Raw genomic sequence first — 23,032 nt, 5'->3', positions numbered from 1 at the left:
TATAAAACATTGAGGGAAACGGCTCCCTCTGAAGTAACGTAGTTTTCGAGAAAGAAGTAATTTCCCACGAACTTGACTTCGAGACCTCTGTGACAAGGGTGTTTTTTCTTTTTCTATTATCTCGCAATTTCGAAGACCAATTGAGTCCAAATTTACTATTTTATGCATATGAATGTCGAGACACACCAAGTGAGAAGATTGATTGGTCTTTGACAATTACCAAAGGTGTCTAGTGTCTTTAACCTGCTCTACAAAATTAGGCCCAAAGGTTAAGTCTTGTTCACCATTCGACCATGTTCAAATGCCACAAATTTTTTTAAATAAAAAGAAAAAACCTAGCCAAATTAGTATGCGTAGAAAGCATAAGAAAAAACCTAGCCAAATTAAGATGCATAGAAAGCATTAAATAAAAGTAGTTAGAAAAAAATGCAGGACTTTGGTCAAGGAAGGAAGTCCTTGCATTTTTCTCCCTCTAAGATGCATGCTGTATTCAAAAGATACTTCCCCCATTATTCCTGTATGGGCTCCTGGGAAATAGTTTGAAATAACATCTCCTCCCCAGGGCGACTGATTCTCAGAATGAATCTGGACCCACCGCCTTTCTTCAGTTATATTAACAGAAATATTTACACTGTTTTGCTTTAAGCAGCTCTATGCAATTGGGGCAGGGCCTGAAAATGTTGGATGCATGAAACACAATGGCAGAGATGTTTATTATTTCATATGTACAGAAACACATCAGCAGAGATGTTCATTAGTTCAAGTGTACAGTTATCATATACATCTAGAACTAGCTTCATCTAATCACAAAGAAAAAGATCAACACCACAATCTCAAGTTTGCTTTGAGTCATTCAAAAATTGGCCAATTATGTAAAGTGACTAATAATTGTCTGCTAAAATATTGAAGTGTACATTTCCTCGATCTTGAAACTTCAGAAATTCATCCTGCTGATATTTTTAATGTAAACAGAGTGTGCCATATAAGAAGAAAAAAAACCTATATTCAGTGTCGCACACGGAACTGGAAAAGGCGTCCGTCTAGAACCGAGGTTGCTCGTGTTACACCTCAAATTACCCCAGCTAACGATTTGTTTGTTGCGTTTGTGGCAGAATCTATGCATATTAACATGGCATGTGGTTGTATACACAGTAAATGAAACACTAGGATGGCTGCTCAGCTCCATTCAATATTCACTATAATTATCTAAGGTTGTGAGACTACAATTGATCGTACCAGAGTGGAAAGAACACCCAATTATTATTCAAAAATTATCCTTTGATTTGTATATCTTTTTGTTTCCTTAAAGGCACTGGACACTATTGATGATCACTTAAAATATTAAGTAGCATAAAATCTTACTTGCACAAGCAATGGAGAGATGTTGATAGTAGCCTATAACAAATATTGTGAGAAATGGCTCCCTCTGAAGTAATGTAGTTTTTGAGGAAGAGGTAATTTCTCACTCAAGTATCTGACTCTATTAAAAGACTTCATGCCTCAGCCCATTTTAAGCATCTGAAGACACACAAATTTGTGCGACAATGGTGTTTTTTCATTCATTATTCTCTTGCAACTTCGATGATTAATTGAGTCCAAATTTTCACAGGTTTGCTATGTCATGCATATGTTGGGATACACCAAGTGAGAATACTGGTCTTTGACGATTACCAAAGGTGTCCAGGGGCCGATTTCAAAAAAAGTTAGGACTAGTCCTAACTTAGGACTAGTCCTAGGAGATATTAAAAGCGTATGGCTAGTCCTAAGTTAGGACAAAAACTCGTCCTAGCTAGAGATAAGACTAGTCTTAACTCTTTGTGAAATCCACCCCAGTGCTTTTAAAGAGAAGGTTTACAGGTAATTACTCATAAATGAAAGACCACCAAAAAAAACCTACTTGTTTGTTGCACTCTCCAAAGCTCTTTATACCTAGTGATTTTTACGGTCACTATTTGAGATTTGCAAAGTCTACCATTCTTGTTGAACTATAAACAACATTCAATCAAATCTAATAGCGGAGTCAGAAAGGAAGAAGCTGAATTTGTTTGCCAATAATTGCAAAGTTTGCTAAAGTGGGTACACAGATCTCATTTTTAATAAACATAGCATATGTTTGTACTATTCTGTTGTTGATTTGATTGGGTTTAAGTATGTCTGAGTTAATTTGTCATTGGTTTGCCACGGAAAAAGAACATCTACCTGCTTTGAAACATATGAAGAAAAAATAAGGGGAAAAAAGAAAGTATACATGTATGTTGGTATAAAATAGCTTTTAAAATTAACGATACTTTTGGTTTTTCACCAATGGGTGTATTAGCAATGTATACTCACTACTTTCCAAAGTCCTGTAAAAAAAAAATCAAAACATTTTACACGGATGGGATTAGAACCCACAGCCCTTGCAATTCTAAAGCAGTGTCTTACCAACTAGACTACCGAGATTGCTGGTAGCTAGAGGCAGTTCGATTGCTATGTTTGTCAGCAGGTATCGCAACGATATAAGAGATGTTAAATTTGCATCAGGGATAAAGAATGATAATTTTGGTTTTACCATTACACTGATGTGTGTAAGCACTCTGTAAAAACCAAAATTATCATTCTCTATCCCCAATGCAAATTTAACATCTTAAAATTAATACAGCAGCTTCTTTTCTATAGTATAAATTATTTTGAGAAACATTTCACTTTTGAAACAATGTGGTTTTAGAAAAGATATAAGTTTTTATGCCCCTCAATTTGAAACTGAGAAGCGATACTGTCAGGAACATTAAAGGGTTAAAACCAATCATGAGACGAAAATCATTTTAGCATGTAAAAACGTACTTTCATGACGTTTTTTTTCCTCATTTCTCAAAAAACTACAGCACCTCATCAACTTATATTTTAAGGTACGCTTTCTACTATCATTATCTTCAAACAGTCTAAGTTTAAGGTAAATCTGTGGACATTGTGTTTTGTGTTACAAAAAGTACCCAGACCCTTTAAAGTCTGTGTCCTTTTGGTTAATATGGAGTTTTATCAAAGCAGCTAAAATGTTTGATTCAACTTCATGGGGAAAAATTTGTGGAAGTTAAAGCATCGCTGACATTGATCAATTACAAAAATACAATATAACTATGATTATTTGACTTTTTTTTCTATTCTTCCCTAACCTTTTTCCAGCGTGGGGGAAAGGATCCAGGGGGGGGGGGGGAGTGTGATCATTATGACGCAGACTTTGACATTTCGGTTTAAACGGCCAGAGCTTGACCTTTTTAACGATCATTCCTTTCATGTATTTGAAGTGACATGATTCTGATGTTTGTTTTTTAAAGCGAGTTCAGAAGAAATCTCCGGAGTAGATTAGTCTCTTGAGGGAAATCCCAAACCAAAATGGGCATCAAATCTAAATCAGGGTATGTAACGCGGTCCTCGGCCCGAATAGAAAATTATTCAAAAGGTAATCTTTTTGGATCGGCAATAATTCCCTTATTTCTGGCCCGTCCGCAAAAAAAATTCAATACTAAACATTTCTCTCAGACTCAATCACCGTGATGCGATGTGTTTCATCGTAACACCAGGATCATTTCTCGGGTTCCAGTCACGATTTATTTTGACAGGGGGGCCTGGGCAATTTATAAGTCAATTAATACACAAAATCAGCCACGCAGAGACGTGATAAATTGAATTTGAAAAAATTGATTTCTTGGGACACTTAGCTACCCATCCACAAAGCTGCAATCCAATCAGCAAGGTACCGATATTTGCAATATCGGTAAGAAAATAAGGTCCCCCCAAAACAATTCAGCCAGTGTTTCTCCGAATCAAATGAAGCCTACAGTGGAAGTCCCGACTTAGATTTTCTGGTTCAGTAATCAATGGTCGTTTGTGTTGACTGGAAATTAAAATCATTGTGGCTTAGGATTTGTCGTTACGAGAAGCTCTAGGTTTCTTTATTATAAGAGGCCCACCAAAGCGCTAATAATAAGTAACATTAATACTGCGCATAAAATACACTCCTGGCGGGAGTCAACAAATCTGGATGAGGTGTTATAAGAATTATTTTTATGAGGCGTAGCAACCATAATACAACACCATGAAAGGGATACTAAGTAAAGTGGTGCATATTGCTGCCAGAACATGCCAGAAACACCCAGGCAAACCCTTTCTCTTTACAATAAATGCACTGGGTTCTTTTACAAGTGGCTTAGGGTTTATAGTAATGGGGTGGGATCCCCTTCAGCGCTGATGAAACCAGGGTAACATTTTAGTGTGTGTCGGGGGGGGGGGGGGGGCACAAGGAAGTGTACAATTGTTTTTCTAGAGGGGCACTTATGGTCAGGTTTCCATTTGCCTTTATCTCTAGCCCCTTTCCAGAGCCTTTTTAAAATGTAACTTACTCAGATGATCTGGCATTAGTGTAAAAAATAAATACATTGTCTGTATGTTAATGGAAAATATGGGTCGAAAAACATTTAATTTACTCACTTAAAAGTGTAGTAAATGTCACATTTGACATTTTAAAATGTTCAAATCTCGTAAGTCAAGATTTCAAATGGATGGTCACCTGAGGAGCACCGACATCAATTTCTCCCATTCAATACAATGTAACCAAAATGAGGCTGCCAGGAAAAACAGTCTGCTTCAATTCTGTACAATGAACACCAGCATCAATTACTGTTACTGGATACAGGGGACATGACCAAGACGGTAGCAGCATGATCTATTGTGCAAAACTGTTCAGAGTTTAATGAGCTGGCATGGTTGAGCAATTCTAACAAAGAGGTCCATCCATGATGTCATATGTCTTGAGCTTTAGTGTCATTTACATCAGCTGAAGAATCCACGACCAACTTCACAGCTATATCCAGAGCAAATAATAATTCTTTCTTGTAGAATATTTTAAGAAGGTACAATCCATAAAATTAAAATAAAAAACCTCAGATTAAATGCTGATCATCGTCGAGTCCAATCCTGTCCAGCGTGTTAACTTACTCATAAATAACGCACGCGGCGCGGTAACTTCCGACCGAACGGCATGCATGATTACCTCAAAATGGATTACAGCCATCCCGGCGTTGAATCATCCCAAATCATGCATATTGATGTAACGGTCAGTGGCTATAGCCAAACGGTCATTGCGGACCACTCGCCTTGGTTAATATCCTGTGTGCTATGGCTCCCCGGAGGAGGGGGGGGGGGGGGGTTGCTAGCATCATGACCACGACACCTCCAGCAGAAGAAAACACACGGACACACCACAAGTTCAATTATGAAGTCGAGAGTGATGCGCAAGCCATGTGTAGTCCCCCCTTAAGCCCTGTCCAGTAATAACACTAATAGCTACCTTGATTACCTTTAGCGTTGCCCCCTCCGGTAAGAAATCATGCAAGTATTAACCTTTTATATATGCAGTGACGGTAAGCTGACCAAGATAGATGACGAAGGGGGGGCTTAAAAATAAACTGGATGAAGAAAGGTCAGTAGGCCATAAGGAAATGAGTTTCGATGCCTTCGGGACAACAAGTCCAAAACTCTCAGAGACAAAAGCGAGGGAAACATTTATTTTTAATTTTTATATTTAATATTTACAGCATTTATGCTTGTTGGAAATTCTTTTTTTTTTCTTTCTTCTCGAACGTAAACATGTTTGTCAAGAAGATAGAAGATGCATATGCTGATGGGGGTCATACAAAGGACAGTGTGTCGGTTTGTGTAACGTGTTACGAGGTTGTATGCATCTTAAAATAGAGAGAGAATCCCCTCAATGCTTCTTGTATGGTTGCTGACAGCGTCTAGGCTTACATTAAATTCTCTCAGTTGTAGACGTTTTGTTTTCCCAAATAGCTCTACTGTTAGAAACAACATTCTTTCAATTTAATAGCCTGTCCTTGTGTGCATTAAATTCCAAGAAAACTTAGTAACAATATCTCTGAATTCCACCAACCAAAGGTTTTTAACTTTAAAACATCGAAAATAATTTAACTTTGATTGAATTATCAAAAAATCCAGAATTAAAATTTAAAACGACAAATCAAATTTTAACCAAGTTTTAAACAAATATAGTGCAACGTTTCCAGATAAACCAGCATTTAAAGAATAAAACATGGTGAACTAAAAAGAAACGAAAAAATAGCCAGGATTGAAGAAAAAAAATCAGCGAGAATGCAGTCCAATAAATATTAAAACTCCCCCATCCTGCCACAAAGAATTGCCTAATACACCCATGCATGCGGTCCGTGTGTCAGTAGGGATAGCGGTAATGTTTGGACAGGCACGGACGCTCTGCCGCCTACACTCAACCCGCCGAGCAGCCGGGATTTGCCTTGTATAAGCCTCGCTGATGAGAAATGAAATATAGATCATACCCCTAAAACATCAACTACTTGAACAAGAGAGGGGGAAGAAGGAAGAAAAAAAAAAAACCAGCTCACAAAGCAACTGCATTGCTTTGTACGTGGCAGTCAACTTGTTTCCTAATCATTGAAGAACCCAGAAATCTGTACACTAATTCCTCCCCTTCTCTTTGTTTAATTTTTTTCTTCATTTTTCCCTGGTGGTGTAGTTTACGCTATATTTTCATAGACAATAAACCTTAAAAATGTACTATCTCTACAACATAGAGGCATATGTGCTCAATTTCCCTGGCATATTTTTGGTCAAAAATAATGAAAGAAAAATAGTGTACTTCCCTTTTTTTTTTTTTAATAAACACTACCACTGCAGGGAATGGTTGAAGATTTGGAGGTGTATACACAAGTGAACATTATTTTGTAATATCATTTTTCTCCTGGGGTGGATTTCACAAAAGTAGTCCTAACTTAGGACTAGTCCTAGGCAATGCTAAGAGATAGGACTGGTCCTGAGTTAGGACCAGTAACTATCCTAACTTAGGACTGGTCCTATCTCTTAGCATTGCCTAGGACTAGTCCTAAGTTAGGACTACCTTTGTGAAATCCACCCCTGGCCAGTCAAATGTTCAACACAGTGTGTTATCAGATCAATTGACTCCAACTTTCTATTTTTGTTTTAGTTAGTCTTGCATTTGTTATGTCCTACACATTTAACGAATGACTCAACGGTAAAGTTAAGTTTTGCATTTGTTGTGTCCTAAACATTTCATGAATGGTAGAGTGTCATGGCCGAGTGGTTAAGAGCATCGAATTCAAGTACTGGTGCTAATTCACCGGAGTGTGGGTTTGAATCCCGGTCGTGACACTTGTGTCCTTGAGCAAGATACTTTACTATAATTGCTTCTCTTCACCCAGGGGTATGAATGGGTACCTGCGAGGGTAGAGGTTGATATTGTGAATGAAAAGCTTTCGGAGCGCCACGGCAGCTCGGGGCTGTATACTCCCTGATGGGAGCTGAGAAAGATTAAAGGGATGTTTATTGGCCCAATGACCAGGGGACTAATGTAAAGCGCATTGATACAGTTTATTGTGAAATGCGCTATATAAGAACTTGTTATTATTATTATTATTATTATTATTATTATTATTATTATTATTATTATTATTATTATTATTATTATTATTATTATTATTATTATTATTATTATTATTATTATTATTATTATTATTATTATTATTATTATTATTATTATTATTATTATTATTATGAATGACTCAACGGCAAAGTTCAGTTTTGTGATGCACTCATGTTCCAAATGAGTCCTTTATACATCAATTCTCTAACATCAGGCTAAGAGCACTGGCACTATTGGTTACTACTCAAAATAACTGTTAGCATAAAAACTTACTTGATAATGAGAATTGGAGAGCTTTTAATAATAAAAAAACACTGTGAGAATTGGCTCCCTCTGAAGTATCCAAGTTTTGGAGGAAGATGTCATTTTTTACAAAGAAAAAATAACTACAGTGGGATTTGAACCAATCACATACAGATTAACATGCCTGCGCTCAACCGACTAACCTATCTAGGCCTATATTGGTATTCTCCCTATATTGTGCTCAGGGGGGAGGGGAGGGGGAGGGGGAGGGGGAATAGGGGAGGGGGGAGAGGGGCGGGGAAGTCAGCTAAGACTTGTAATGTTTTCCCCAATTTCATGAATACTCTTTCTGTAAAATGGGTGCATCCCAAAACAGAATTTTACCATAGAGCCCCTCTTTAGTGGCGCCAATTGTGTCTAAATTACGTCTCCAACCAAACGTCTGCAGTTCATCCAAATCTTCCAGACATCCCAGGGAAATGCAGTGTACATCTTGGCACTATTTGATGACTCCATGGAGGGTTCCATGGCCTTGCTCTAGTCTTACCCATCCTCAAGGGGTACAACATGAAGAGGACAAGGTCTACTGGAAACAACAAAGTACTTCCCAGTTCCATAAAATAACTAAGCTAAAATTACAGCTTATTAACAACACCAAAACTGCTAAGCTGGAATTGAAAGGGATTGATTCATAAGAGAGGACAAGGTCAAGTGGAAACAACAAAGTAGTTAAATTACAGCTTATAGCATAAAAAAATAAGGAGGCCTACTTCCCAATGTCATTAAGCAACTAAACTGAAATTCAAGATTCAAGATTTCAAGAATCAAAATATTTATTGTCATGAGAACAAAAATGAAACTGGTATAGGGAGAACAAATACAAGCTTATATATTTTTTGAAACAAACCGCTAAGCTCAATATGGAAGTAAATTGAATCATAAGAATTGAGCAAAAAGAATTAGCTGTTGCCATTTGCTTATCGACCAAAAAGACCTTACAAAAAATACTGAATGGTCTGTCGTTTCAACCCTAGCAAAAGCTAGCATTGACAGAAAATTACTTTTTGGTTGGTTATGGTGTTTTCTCTTCTGGAAACACTAAATAATTGAAGCAGAAAGGTTCAGGAACAGACAAACAAAGGACAGTAAGATAAAAAAGGACAAGCTTATTTACTTCACAGCATCTCATCATGTGTGCCTCAGTGAACTTCAAGGTTAGAGAACAGACTTCAAGACCTGAGGGAGCAGGGAAGATTCGCTGTGAGCGAATCATTCACAGTACAAGAGTTTACTGATTGTAAATAACGCATTGTCCCAAGATGTGCCGTCTCACACTGGTAGAACCAACGATCTACCCAAAATGGTGTTAATAACAATAATAATAACCAGTTTATATATTGCTCTTTTCACACTCGAAGGGTCTCTCAAAGCACTTCCAACATTAGCAGGTATATTCATTTTGGTTATTACCCATACACCGACGTTTGTCAGCACTGTATACTCAGTACTTTCCCGAGTCCTGTAAAAATGAATATTCTTTATCCCTGATGCAAATTTAACATCTCTTATAACCGTTGCGGTACCCGCTGCCAAAACATAGGATTTCAAACTGCCTCTAGCTACCGGGCAACCTCGGTAGTCTAGTTGGTAAGACACTGCTCTAGAATTGCAAGGGTCGTGGGTTTGAATCCCACCCGAGTAACATGCCTGTGATATTTATTCACAGGACTCGGGGAAAGTACTGAGTATACAGTGCTGACACACATCGGTGTATGGGTGAAAAACCAAAATGAATATTCTTTATCCCCGATGCAAGTTTAACATCTCTTATAATTAGCAGGCATGATATTTGGTATCCTTGGTAAAAAGCAGGATGACTTTATTGAGTACATGGGCTGAACTACAGGTTTACATCCAGTAAGATTTCATAGACTCATTCAGGCTACCTAATCACATTTTAAAAAAAGTTCTAATACATTTTTCACTCATTCATTCATTTATTCATTCATTCAGTCATTTCACTATTGGTTTATTCTTCATTATTGGGTTTTCTTTGTTTACCCTAAATAGCTTGTCAACTTACCCAGTCTGTTTCCCTTGTGGTTTATTGGTCGATTTAAACAAATAAATAAAACAAATAAATAAAACGCTTTGAGATGCCTTAGGTTGTGAGAAAGAACTGTAGAAGGACTGCTAATGATTATGTAATCAAAACCGATCAGTTGTTTCTCTAATTTTATTGATAACTGATTTGGGTTCTGAACAAATTTCTCTTGACTAGAGTCGATTTTAACCATCGACCTCCAGATTAACGTGCAGACATTCTACCAACTGGACTATCTAGCCCAGAAGGGCACATGTACCAAGGCATTTTCCCCTTGGTAAAGGGCACCCTATGAGGAAATGGGAAATTTCTACTGGAGCATTTCAAGGGCACGTAGGGGGCATTGAGGCAATCGCCTTCGTTGCTTCGGTTAACTGTCAGGCCTGCTATAGCCCTATGTTGGTGGTCTTCCTATTTTATCATTATCTCAACCTTTCTCACTTGTTTTGTCAAGCTCCACGTGTGCCATAGCCATTTTTCATATCTACGATGAACATAACATGATGATGGAAGACCATAACGCCATTTCTTATGACAGGCTAGTAATCCACAATGGATTAGTAAATCCACAAGGGGATTAGTAAATCCACAATGGATTAGTAAATCCACAAGGGGATTTCTATGAGTCAACAATACTTGAGAGGATTAATGAGCTTAAGCCTCGGATCTATTATTACTGCAACTGATACAGGGATTAAGTGAGAGGTATCTCCTGCACAGATGTCCTCTACGACTTCAAACTATGACAGTTCAGAAACCTGCACAGCTAAGGTAAGTTCAGTTATTTACTGTTCTTATTCTTACTCTTTATTTGTGATCCCTGGCTACATGACAGTTAACGGTTGTATGGTTTCTGACTTGCACCCCCGAACAAAGATAGGGACACCGCCAATATAGGGCTAGATAGCTAAGTTGGTCGAGCGCCGGCAAAGGTCGTTGGTTCAAATCCCACTCTAGTCAATTCTTTGTTCAACTCCATAAAAATCATTTCAAAATTTACCCAGTCAGTTTCCCTTGTGGTTTATATTGATATCTTGATTTGGCCATTAAACAATCACAAATACAGTGTAACAGTCAGTAAGTAAAATGAATATATAAATAAAAAAAAGCAATACAATCCAGGGAGGCATATAACATTTACAAATCAAACCGTAACGTGATGGCCATGAGTCCCATGACCAACAAAAATATAATTAAACTATTAGGTCAAAAGTCTGGTTTTGTTTTATTATTAATAATGATAATAATAAAAGTGGTAATAACACTCATATTTGTCACTCAGTGACACTCGTGGCTCGCTCCAACATTCATTAGTTTCCCAGGTCAAAATTCCAGTTGAACCTAGTAAACTGGGGTCAACTGGTTCAACTGGATAGTGACCAAACTCGTCCATTTTCCAAATTAACCAACTGGTTTGGACTAGGTTTAACTGTGTTCAACTAGGTTGAAATTATAAACAAGTTGGTCTCTGTCCATTTTCCATATTAAACCAACTGGTTTTAACTGTGTTTAACTAGTTTATCAACTGGTTTCAACTAGTTCCAGTTAAACCTAGTTTAACTAACTAGGTTCAACTGGAATTTCGACCTGGGAAATTTCCTGCTACGTTATTAGAGTATGGTACCTTATTCCTTTACTTAGCACCATGTAATGGTTTAAAAAGTGGAGGAACACCTTGCTGCGACTTGTTGTACCCAGCTCATTTCTTGCTTAGCCAATAAATTTGCTAAGCAGAATTTCTGTCTAACAGCTTGGTGGATTTTGAGCCCTGGTCACAATTACAATGGTAATTTATCATGCTGCCAACATCTTAGTAATGTTCCCTGCATCCACAACACTTATACAAATGCTAAGATTCATTATACAAAATAAGGAGCCAGACTAATTCTCCTTCAAGCCTCAGTTTAGTGACATTGATTTGACTGGGAGTAGATCAAGATGGCTGTCACCATACTGAAGGTATGATATAAAGACCTTTCCTTTGCAACGTAACAGCCTGAGGTTTTGCCAACCCAGGTTGGAAAGTTGGTAGAAATCGTAAATTTGGTTCAAACATTTGTTAATACCTTCTCGATATGCCGGCTCCAAGTCTTTTTCTCTGGCTGGGCCGAAGGAATGGAACAAATTACCCAAACTCATCAGGGAATCATCTTCTACTGCCATTAAAAAAAAAAAAAACCTTAAAACCTACTTCTTCAGTCAGCCTCGTCATCAATCCTTTGCTGTTTTGTTTATCTTTCTTTCCTTGCTTTGTTCTTGTTTTATTTATTGTTCAGCGCTTTGATCTGTGCTAAAGGCGCTATATAAATACTTAATAGGATTGAGTGTTTTACAAACATTTGGCCGTTCATGCCAACCAAGGCAGTTTGTTTATCAACAAGAGAAAGGCCTATACCTTTAAATCATAAAGTTCATACAAAGTTCACAGTGGAATCAAGATAGCTGAACCATAATGAAGGTTTATGCCGTATACCTTTATATCATCAAGTTCATACGAAGTTCACAATGGAACTAATTAAGGTGTTGTTTCCACTAGGGAAATGAAAAATAACATCATAAATAAACATTAAAGAATCAAGAGTTAAGTTGTCGTCCAATATTAATTTTGCCGTCCAACGCTGGTGATATTAATGATGCTTTCTAATAAAAAATCACACAAAAATTATTAAATCTGGTCAAATTGTGTATCAGAAATCAATTAATAGCCACGACAGGATTTCTATTCTTGGAGCGCTGCAGAGAATACTTAAGAGAGTAACCGTGACCGTTTTCGGTACAGTCTCAAATTTCCGCCGACAATAGAATAACAGTAACACTCTAAGGCAAAACGGCAGACAGCCATAATCTCAACCAACTTCAATAAGAAAATTGAATGCCACACGTGTAATTCAATTCAGAAGCGAAGAAACCACCATCACCCTTCTTCACCTCATCTACAGTTAAGATATGATCCATTTTCCCCACCGCACATTATAGCAAGCCATGTCTGAAGGATCAGTATCTTCTTACATATACTGCCTTCAGTGTTTAGGGCGACGAGATACGGCAAGCAAGCCACGGAATTGTGGACGGACAGAAAATTGAGGAGTGGGGAGACCAGCTCATCGTAATAGACGGGAGACTTCCCAAAAGCTGACCGTTAGTCCCTTGGCTTAATGTCTTAATTACCCTGGGTACTGAACTGTCTGGCTGTGTTATTTTTAGGCTGCTCCTTCGTTTTGTCTCCCCCTCTCTCTCTTTCTCCGTTTCTTTCTCTTTAAGTGTTTTCCAACGGCTTGTGGAGGATAGAGAGAGCGGAGTGTGGGAGCAATAATGTGGCCGAGGAGTATGACTTGTGGCCGAACTAATCCAATCTGTCATCTCAAACCAGGATGGAGGGAGACGGGTTCTTTCGTTTCATTTCAGAGTGATTGGTATTACTTCATTGTCCTCTCCGCAAATATTGGAAACCACATCCTCGGAGTATCCTTTTCTTATGAGGTTCTTATAAAAAAAAAAGATTTTTTTAAAAATGAAGACAACAAATAATTATGATATGGAGCAGTCTTGGGGTCCCTTAATTCTAAGTCATGTGACTATACTAAGAAGAGGACCTTAAGAGCCCATCTGACGTGAATTTGACGTCACAACCCTCCTTTCGCAGCAATATTCGCAAGTGAGTTGAGCAATGAGCAAAGTTGAACTGCTGCGAATTATTCGTTGCGATTTTGTGACGTCAACATTCGTATCGCATTCACATTCGCAGGAAGTATGAAACGGGCTTAAGTAGCCAATATTGTGGAGTTATATTGCAAAGTCGCTGACATTGTAATTGTTCATCATCAGGAAAAAATATGAATTGGAGACTTTTCAGAGAATAACTGGCAAGTGATCAATACAAAACAGAAAGCTGTGACCATTTTACTTAATGAGGCCTACACTTGTTTGCTTAGTAAGCAGTTCTCACACATCTGCTTACCAACTTCTTCCAAACAATTATTACCTTCAATTCTTTACAAACATTTGCCTATTAGCTTCATTCAAAAACTTGCCTACCAACTTCTTCCAAACACTTGCCTACCAATTTCTTCCAAAACACTTGCCTACCAATTTCTTCCAAAACACTTGCCCACCAACTTCTCCCAAATGTTTGCCTACCAACTGACAGCTATTAAACAGAACTACAGATCTTCCAGATCTTCCGAGCCATGAAGTGCTTTTAAGACAAGTGTAAGGACTAAGTATTCAATTCATTGTTACAAGGAGCCAGCAGAGTTCCTTAAGGAAAGGGTTGATCTGTTTGTGCTTCTTGATTTTTCTTTCCCCAGAACTAGAGCGGAAAAAACCTAATCACCATTCTGCCCCCTCTTACAATTTGAAGAAAATCACATCACTGTACTGTGAATAAGTTTGAGATTGGTTAGTTATATTCCACACCTACGCATCACTAAGTTCACTTGTACTCGAGCTTATTACACTGAACTACCTGTAAGCAGAAAATAAAGTTTCATTATCACTTTTTACCTCGTTTTACACGGGGAAAAAAGTGCAGTTTGTAGGAATTAACATACAGCAGGACGTGATTGTCATTTAAGGTTAGTTTTTGATGTAATTTTGCACAAGACAATGGTGTATATCACATCTTGAATGCAGGAATTACCCTCTCCAGTATCTAATGAAGTAGTTCATGCATCTTTTGTTATTCAGTTAGCCTAAAGTGCTAGCTACTTGTCATTTAGTCTCGATTGAACTTTTGGGGACCTTTGTCTTCTAATAAAAAAGCTACTGAGCACAAAAATCTTGTTTATTATTGCTTATTACAAACGCAATAACCGTCCAGAAAACAATCAAGGCATCAAACATTTCAAGAGCAAATAAGTGTTTCAGGCTCCAGGCTTGAAAATAAGCCTTAATAGATTTCTAAGAGATGCTTAGAGCAGGTTTAATACATTTAGTCCCCAGAAAAAAAGTAGGACAAATTTATTTAGTACATACATGTTTGCATGGTGAAGGCTTAAAGGCCCTGGACACTATTGGTAATTGTCAAAGGCCAGTCTTCTCACTTGGTGTATCCCAACATATGCATAAAATAACAAACCTGTGAAAATTTGAGCTCAATTGGTCGTCGAAGTTGCGAGATAATAACGAAAGAAAAAAACACCCTTGTCACACGAAGTTGTGTGTGTTTAGATGGTTGACTTCAAGACCTCAAATTTTAAATCTGAGGTCTCGAAATCAAATTCGTGGAAAATTACTTCTTTCTCAAAAACTACATCACTTCATAGAGGGAGCCGTTTCAACCTCTATCAACTATCAACCTCTCCACATTACTCGTCACCAAGTGAGGTTTTGTGCTAATAATTATTTTGACTAATTACCAATTTTCAAATTTTTCCAAGGGCAAACAAGTCGAAAATCGGACTAAATCAAGTCTATTAGAGAGAAAGCTGTGCATAGTAACAAATTTGCAAAATTTGCAAAATTTGATAGTTTCAGCTATTTTTAATACCAAATCATGGTATCTGTTAAGGTTAGATTTAAGAATTTTATAAAAACATAATTGTCAGTGTAAGAAATACAAGCAGTTCAATGGGGGACTACACTATTGGGCTGCCTTTTTGGTTGGTCAGTATATATCTACAGTTACTAACAATGATGGCGCCACTGACAGATCATGAACAGCATTGAAGAAGTAACATGGTGGACTCTTAGTTCAATATCAAGGGACATTGTCTTAAAGGCAGTGGACACTATTGGTAATTACTCAAAATAATTATCAGCATAAAACCTCACTTGGTAACAAGTAATGGGGAGAGGTTGATGGTATAAAACTCTGTGAGAAACGGCTCCATCTGAAGTGACGTAGTTTTTGAGAAAGAAGTAATTTTCCACGAATTTGATTTCGAGACCTCAAGTTTAGAATTTGAGGACTCGAAATCAAGCATCTGAAAGCACAAAACTTTCTCACAATGTTTTATACTATCAACCTCTCCACATTGCTTGTTACCAAGTAAGGTTTTATGCTAATAATTACTTTGAATAATTAACAATAGTGTCCATTGCCTTTAAGCCAAATTGTTCAAAAACAATCATTCTTCATGTATATGGTTCATCACACAAACCATTAACACTGTATATGACTACTTGGTCAGCTCCACCAATCCTGAATCCTTCAAAATAAAATAACTCAAATCACTCGACTAATTTTGATGCTCTTGCCAATTTCTTTCCGAATTTCCCCCGAACATATACAGTGCGCAAGGAAAACACAGTACCTAAAGGTAAAGCAATGTTAAACATTCCCATCTTAAAGATGTCATCTTGACACAGTTCCAATATTAGGGTCTAGGTTTTGATGTCTTGTAGACATCCGACACTGCCAAGTCGCTCTCTGAAGATCCAAGCACTACAGACCAAACAAGAGTTTGATTGATTAGAAGAAGGGAAGTAGGACAAAAAAAACCTAATCATGCTAAAAACAAGTGTCATCACTATGTTACGTTTGGCCTAGGCATCCTATTTTTTCTATTTGCTAAAGAGTTGCAGCCAGCATGACATTCTAGAGGTTTGGTATATCGTTCTTCCTGTCCGACTTAACTGACAAAGTTTGCATCAGGCCTAAATGTGGACGGCTGGCAGCGAGCAAATACACTTGGGTCACTGATAGACGGGTGCCCTACTTTCTATCTTTACTCTGCGAGCAGTGTGACATTGTCTTAGCGTGAAATACACTGGAGACTAGAAACCAGTGACAAGTGATGAGCAACGAGCTTTATTTTTTATTTTTTATCTCAGACCTTTTTTCTCCTCTCTCATCTTCTCTCGGTATGCTCTAGTGGGATCGGTCTGAGCACATTCAGCCAAAACTGCATTATTTTGTCATGAGCTATATTTACTTTGAAATCGAACTCCTCGCCAGGAATTACCCAGTCCGATATGAGCAAATAATCATTGGTAACATCGTATTAGGTATTATAACCCAGTTCTCTATTCTCTGGTCAATATATAGAGTGAATCTCAAATGCCTACCCCCTCACTAAAGGGACATCTCATCGGCTCGGTGCCATAAGTTCAATTTCATAGCCATGATAATAATCAAAAGGAAGTGAGTGAAAAATACGCATACATTTTGAAAAAATAAATAAAATTCAACAAGAAAATGTCTTTCTCAGAAGCTGAACATTTCTTGTTGCCAACTTACTGACCACTTTTGATCAATGAACACCATTCACCAGGAGCTCCAAATTATGGGAATCCTGGGCCCAATTTCAAGGAGCTGCTTAAGCAAAACAAAAGCCAGAACAAAATTACGCTTACCAGAATAAGGTTACCAGCCTAACTACCATGTCACCCGTCACATGGTATCTGCTCATTTATGCTTAGCCAAAAAATGGTTGAGCAACATTCTCTGCTTAAGAAGCTCAATGAAATTTGGCCCAGTCCATTAAATCCATACAAACTACACTGGTGAATAAGAACACACAATCTGAGCTTTTAAGGGAAAAATTTCCCCAAACTTTTAAACTATCAAACGCGGCTGTAGACTTCTAGAATCCAAAGGTTTTTATTTGTGGTTAATTTTAAGAGTGATATCAATAAAAACCACAAGGGAAACTAACTGGGTACATTTTTAAATGATTTTTGGGGTCGAACAAAGAATTGACTAGAGTGGGATTCGAACCAATGACCTCTGGATTAACATGCCGGCGCTCTACCAAGTGAGCTATCTACCCCCCGAACAAGGATATTGACAAAATAGGGACACCGCCAACAGGGCTAGATAGCTCAGTTGGTAGAGCGCCAGCATGTTAATCCGGAGGTCGTTGGTTTGAATCCCACTCAAGCAAATTCTTTGTTGACCCCCAAAATAAAAAATTCAAATAATATTAAGAGTGACTACCAAATGTTTAACTTCCCTTTAAAGGGATGCACAATGTTGAAATCTTGAAGAGGACATTGAAGAGGGAAGTTATTAACATATCATACATGCTTAAAGGAACATTACAGAATTGGTTTTTGCTAACAAAACAGTTGCTGGCAGTGTAAGGACTTAATGTAATCCACCATACACATAAACTGACAAACCTGTAGAAGTTTGAGATCGATCGGCCATCTGGGTCACAAGAGAATAGTGAAAAACCGATTATAAATTTTGCATTGCATCAATGCCAAAACAAAAATGAATAAAACGCTCACTGAGCGATAAACTCCAAACGCAAAATTAGATTATTTATTTCTCATCAACTATGACATTTCAGACAGAAACATTTCAAGGGATGCTTTCTACTATCATCATCATTAGACAGTGTAAGTTTTATGTAAATCTGTGATCTTCATGTTTTTTTTGTTTCTTACTAATTTAACATTCCTTTCAGTTTGCCCCGAAGGTGATAGTCGCAACATCCAGTCATCATTTTCTAGGAGATGAGAGTATTTCAAGTGGGGTACTGTGCCAAGTGACTGGTACTTGTGTAAACTTAACATCCAGAGAGCTTTCGGAAAAAATAACTGGATAATTAAATTTGCACATTTTATATCATCATCTGATAGGCGCAACTTCATTGAGCTGCTTCAGCAGAAAATATTGCTCTTAACAATTTCCTGCCAAGCAGAAATGAGGAGGACACCAGTCGTAAAACGACACGATAGTTTGGCTGTTAAAATACACATATCTTAAAGTCGAACTAAAATTAATATATATCTAAACGAAAACGCTTTTTTATTAAGAGATGTTAAATTTGCATCGGAGATAAAGAATATTATTATTATTATTTTTTTTACCCATAAACCGATGTGTGTTAGCACTGTATACTCAGTACTTTCCCGAGTTCTATAAATATTTATTACCAGAACCAAGTTCTTATTCAGTAAACCATTCAAAGACAGTTTTGCTGAAAATAAACCCTCATTTATGTAAGTAATCTTTGCAGAACACATAGGGGATGAGTAGGATTTGAAACTTTCCATGGTGGAAATATGATATAGAAAGGTTTGCGGTAACACCATGTAATGACTATCTCTAATGAGGTTGGGGTGGTTCTGAAAAGAACCGTTGGTTTCAACTCGACGTTTCGATCAGTATGCTCTGATCGTCTTCTGGGATGCTTTTACATAGCTAGTCCCACAATATATTCAATGGTACAAGAGGATGCATTACAAAGAATAGTTATCTTCAAGTACGCGCTATTCCACCAATCAGTTGGACTTAACACAGTGGTCTTGATTTTGATCATAACTACATACTGGGGAAGAAAAAACTTTAGAAAAATAAATCTGGGAAAAAAAGAGGGTAGCACTACCTTTAAGGTAGTGGACACTATTGGTAATTACTCAAAATAACTATTAGCATAAAACCTTACTTGGTGACGAGCACTGGGGAGAGGTTGATTGTACAAAACATTGAGAGAAACGGCTCCCTCTGAAGTGCCATAGTTTTCAAGAAAGAAGCAATTTTCCACAAATTTGATTTCGAGACCTCAGATTTAGCATTTGAGGTCTCGAAACCATCTTAAAGCACACAACTTCGTATGACAAGGGTGTTTTTTCTTTCATTATTATCTCGCAACTTCGACGACCAATTGAGCTCAAATTTTCATAGGTTTGTTATTTTATGCATATTATGTTGAGATACACCAAGTGAGAAGACTGGTTTTTGACAATTACCAATAGTGTCCAGTGTCTTTAAACGAAACCAAACCTAAAATAAGAACTTTACCACACAGATAACCTGCAAAGGGGTACCCTATACCTGGCAATGATTGCAGCAGTGTTACAGACAAAGGTATCAGACTACTCAGTCGTGGTTTAGTTGAATGCATTTGTTATAAAAGAGAGAGAGAGAAAAAACAAGATGGCCGCACAGTGTAAACAAATCCCTACCCCTCCCTCTCCCCCCAAGCAGAGCTTAGAACCTACCCAATGCTATGAGAAAAACTCCTACAAAACAGCAAGGTGATGACTTACCCCCGTTGGTCGCAGCGTTCCTTTCTTCCTGACTGTCAAGGATCATGTCTTGCCAGCGGCAGTACATTTGCTCCAATTCCTCGTGTCCATTATCTACTGACTGTTATTTCCTGTTGCAAAGCTCTTCTATTCTGGCTGGGACAGCACCCAATAATGAAGATGGCGGTGAAAACACAGTCAAACCCTACGACATAAAAATCCAATTTCACGCAGGGTTCAGTATCACTAGCTTGTCTTTTGATATAGTAATTTTATAGTACTTTCATTCAATCTTTTTTTTTTCTTCTTTATGTAAGTGTGAAAGTAAAACCTCTTTTGAGTGCAACATAGGTGCGTAGATATCACGCTATTCACAAGTGGTGAAGTACCACAGGGCATATACTCCTTTGGGAACACCATTCAAGTCTAGGTAATCCAAGCTACATTGTTGGACATTTTACAAGATGTTTTGATGCGATCTATCAGATTGTACATGTTTCATACACTAATTCACTCAAATTACAAACGGTACGAATGTAAACAAAAGAAAATATGAACAACAACAAAACTTGACGGAGCAGTCTAGACTTCCATGATGGTCTTTACTTCTTGTATAATGTGAATGTTAATCTTCGAAGAGCCTTCTTCAAACATTAAAGGTCAGTCAGGGACAATGAACAATAAGAAAAATACAACACAAATATGAATTTTTTCTACTTTGCCATTACTACCTATTGGTTCTCAAGATTTATGATTCAAAGACAATATTTGTTGTCTTAGTAAAAAAGAGGAAACTTGTCTTCCCTGTGTAATATTTATCAAATAAATGACTACAAAATCAGAATAAGACTTGACCTCTGGTTCAGGTTACTTATAAATAATTAAGAATTTTGCCCAACTGACATTATGCTACCATTAAACGTACGTAGCAGTCTGACAAGTTTGGGTAGATTGGTGAAAGATTTTCTATGCTAATATTATTAAATGGTTTTTATAAAAAAAAATCTTAAAACAGCAAATTCCTTAAACATTTTTGATTTTCAAGAGTTATTAAGTACAATTAGAATTTAAAAGGAAATTTTTTATTCAAGTTGTTTTGGTCTACAATTTACTTCTTTTCTCAACAAGACTTGCACTGTCTACTAGGAACATTTTCTATCTACAGTGATTTCAAACTTTACATGATTCACAAACTCTGATCCAGTGCGGAACAAACCAAAGTTTCTTTCTTTTCATAGTATCTTTGATACTAAATTGATCAATCTAATGAAATTGGGCAATTACTAGCGAGTTTCTTGGAGAGACATACTTGTGATTAAACTGGTTCCCAGCAGAGGTAATTAATCCAAACCTGTTGCTCAATCAGCGGGCTGTCCGAGTCTTGGGGAGCATCACAACTCTTGGCACTTTGCCAACATCGCCGTCCTCATCCTCGGAGTGCAGGAATAGAACGGGAGTCTGTAGATATGTCAAATCACATAAAGAACGGCGGAATGAGGACAAAATCAGACAGCAGTATTTGGCTGAGAGGGCAATGCAAAATACGATTACAGTCCCGTGTTGACTTAATCTATTTTTGATAGTAACTGTTCCAATTTAAGGTCTGAGTCTGTTTATGAAACGATCAATCTTGTGCAGGAGAACATATATTTGTCAGTAAAAATAATATTTTGAATGTTTTTCTCTTCAAATTCCATCATAATATTGACCGACTTTGCAGCTTATGAGGGCAAAGTGAGTGGGGGAGAAAGCTTGGTAAGAAAGCATTTAAAGGGCATGCGAAAGGTTTAGAGTGTGAAAACTCCCACAATATACTGGAGTCCAAAAACAGGTGGGGGCCATTGTGACATGTAGTGACCATCATTGTTGATAGAGGAAAGGGGACACAGTATGTAACATTTTTACAAGTTTTGCAAAAAAACAAATTCCTCCATTAGCAAGAGGCAAGTTCTGCTTCTCAAACCAAGCACAACTAATATTCTATTAAATCATTGCGGTACGCGATAGTTGGTAAGACACTGCTCTAGAATTGCACAGGTCTTAGGTTTCGAACCCATAGAGTTATATATAAGAACTAGAGGGTGCAGGAGTGATGCTTCGTGCACAAACGCCACGGGACCGCAAGGATATACGCGCGTGCCATTCTGTATGCGCGTTGAATATGAAACACACGTTGGAGTTTGTGTTTAATGAATGCTAGAAAAACGCTAGAAAACCCCCCAAAATAAAACAAACAGGTCTTTTTGCGGAGCAACTTAAATTGATATTAATTTTAAATTAAAAGAGAGCACTCTGAAGTCATAGGTAAGATAGCCACTTTGTTTCACTTTAAAAACAAACATTTTTTCCCTAAAGTCATAGCTGAGATAGCCAATTTGGTTCAGTTGAAAAACATACATTTTTTCCTCTGAAGTCATAGCTGAGATAGCCAACTTGGTTCAGTTGAAACACATACATTTTTTCCTCTGAAGTCATAGCTGAGATAGCCAATTTGGTTCAGTTGAAAAACATACATTTTTTCCTCTGAAGTCATAGCTGAGATAGCCAATTTGGTTCAGTTGAAAAACATACATTTTTTCCTCTGAAGTCATAGCTGAGATAGCCAACTTGGTTCAGTTGAAACACACACATTTTTTCCTCTGAAGTCATAGCTGAGATAGCCAATTTGGTTCAGTTGAAACACATACATTTTTTCCTCTGAAGTCATAGCTGAGATAGCCAATTTGGTTCAGTTGAAAAACATACATTTTTTCCTCTGAAGTCATAGCTGAGATAGCCAATTTGGTTCAGTTGAAAAACATACATTTTTCCCTTAAGTCATAGCTGAGATAGCCAATTTGGTTCAGTTGAAAAACATACATTTTTTCCTCTGAAGTCATAGCTGAGATAGCCAATTTGGTTCAGTTGAAAAACATTCATTTTTTCCTCTGAAGTCATAGCTGAGATAGCCAATTTGGTTCAGTTGAAAAACATTCATTTTTTCCTCTGAAGTCATAGCTGAGATAGCCAATTTGGTTCAGTTGAAAACAAACATTTTTTCCTCTGAAGTCATAGCTGAGATAGCCATTTTGGTTCAGTTGAAAAACATTCATTTTTTCCTCTGAAGTCATAGCTGAGATAGCCAATTTGGTTCAGTTTAAAAACATTCATTTTTTTCCCTTAAGTCCTAGCTGAGATAGCCAATTTGGTTCAGTTGAAACACATACATTTTTTCCTCTGAAGTCATAGCTGAGATAGCCAATTTGGTTCAGTTGAAAAACATACATTTTTTCCCTTAAGTCATAGCTGAGATAGCC

The 23,032-nt window shown here is 37.4% G+C and overlaps 1 long non-coding RNA gene across 1 annotated transcript in view; it reads right to left on the bottom strand.

Moving 5' to 3' along the window:
* LOC139946231 (uncharacterized) overlaps positions 1-23,032 on the bottom strand; it is a 124,673-nt gene that overhangs the window by 46,152 nt on the left and 55,489 nt on the right. The window contains exons 3-4 of the long non-coding RNA XR_011787225.1: positions 21,046-21,194; positions 19,758-19,941 (exon numbers count right to left, since the gene is read on the bottom strand). This is a non-coding gene — a long non-coding RNA (uncharacterized lncRNA). The remainder of the gene's footprint in view (positions 1-19,757; positions 19,942-21,045; positions 21,195-23,032) is intronic.

This window comes from Asterias amurensis, chromosome 13 (assembly GCF_032118995.1).
Source record: "Asterias amurensis chromosome 13, ASM3211899v1".
NCBI classification, from domain to species: domain Eukaryota; kingdom Metazoa; phylum Echinodermata; class Asteroidea; order Forcipulatida; family Asteriidae; genus Asterias; species Asterias amurensis.
This window is presented reverse-complemented; position numbering and strand designations above follow the sequence as displayed.